Source organism: Dipodomys merriami, unplaced genomic scaffold, assembly GCF_024711535.1.
Source record: "Dipodomys merriami isolate MVZ:Mamm:240054 unplaced genomic scaffold, mDipMer1.0.p SCAF_47, whole genome shotgun sequence".
NCBI classification, from domain to species: Eukaryota; Metazoa; Chordata; class Mammalia; order Rodentia; family Heteromyidae; genus Dipodomys; species Dipodomys merriami.
Window position 1 is genome coordinate 2,144,326 of NW_027206035.1, and position 1,188 is coordinate 2,145,513.

Genomic DNA, 1,188 nt, shown 5'->3' on the forward strand with positions numbered 1-1,188 from the left:
ACGCTTTTCTCATTGTTGGCATACAGAAAAGTCATTGATTTCTGAGAGTTAATTTTGTACCCTGCTACTTTGCCAAAGTTTTGAATCATCATGAGTAATTGCTGAGTGGGTCCATGGGATTCTTTAAATACAAGATCATGTCATCTCAAAGAGGGAGAATTTTACTTCATCTTTCCCTATTTGGATCCCTTTTTTATTTGCATCTTTTCTTATTGCTGTAGATAGTCATTCTAATACTAGATTGAAGAGAAGTGGACAGAGTGGACATCCTTGTCTCCTTCCTAAGTTAAGAGAAAATGGCTTCAGTTTTTCACCATTAAGTATAATGCTGGCGGTAGGTTTGTCATATACAGCCTTTATTGTATTGAGGAATGTTCCCTGGATTCATAGTTTTCCCAGAGCCTTCATTATAAAGGGGTGTTGGATCTTTTCAAATGCTTTTCCTGCATCTATTGAGATAACAATGTGGTTCTTATTCTTGCTCCTATTGATGTGATGAGTTACATTAATTGATTTGCATATATTGAACCAGATTTTCATCACTGAAATAAATACTGATTGATTGTTGTGTGTGAGTTTTTGGATGAAATGTTGATGTCGATTGGCCAAAATTTTGTTGAGGTGTGTAACATCAATGTTCATCAAAGAAATGGGTTTGTAGTTCTCTTTCTTTGATGAGTCCCTGCCTCGCTTTGGGATGAGGATTATGATGGCTTAATAGAAAGATTTCTGTAGTGAAGTTTCTCTGTCAATTTCATTGAAGATTTTTTGGAGTATTCGTGTGAGCTCTGGTTTGAAGGCCTTGTATTATTCCTTTTTAAATCCATCTGATCCTGGGCTTTTCTTAGATGGGAGGTTTCATATTGCTCTTTCTATTTCTATGCTTTGTATGGTCATGTTACTTGATTTATCTCATCTTGTTTGAGTTTCTGCAAGTCGATATTAGCTAGGAAAATGTCCATTTCTGCCAGGTTCTCAAACTTATTAAAATAATGGTTTGAGAAGTATTCCCTTATAATGTTCTGAATGTTGGTTGTTTCTGTGGTGATGTTTCCATTCTCATCTTTGAGCTTATTTGGTTGTCTTGTCTTCTTTGTCTGGTAAGAATTGCTAAGGGTCTATCAATTTTGTTAAATTTTTTGAAGAACCAATTCTTTGTTTTGTTGATTCTTTATATGGTGTTTTTGG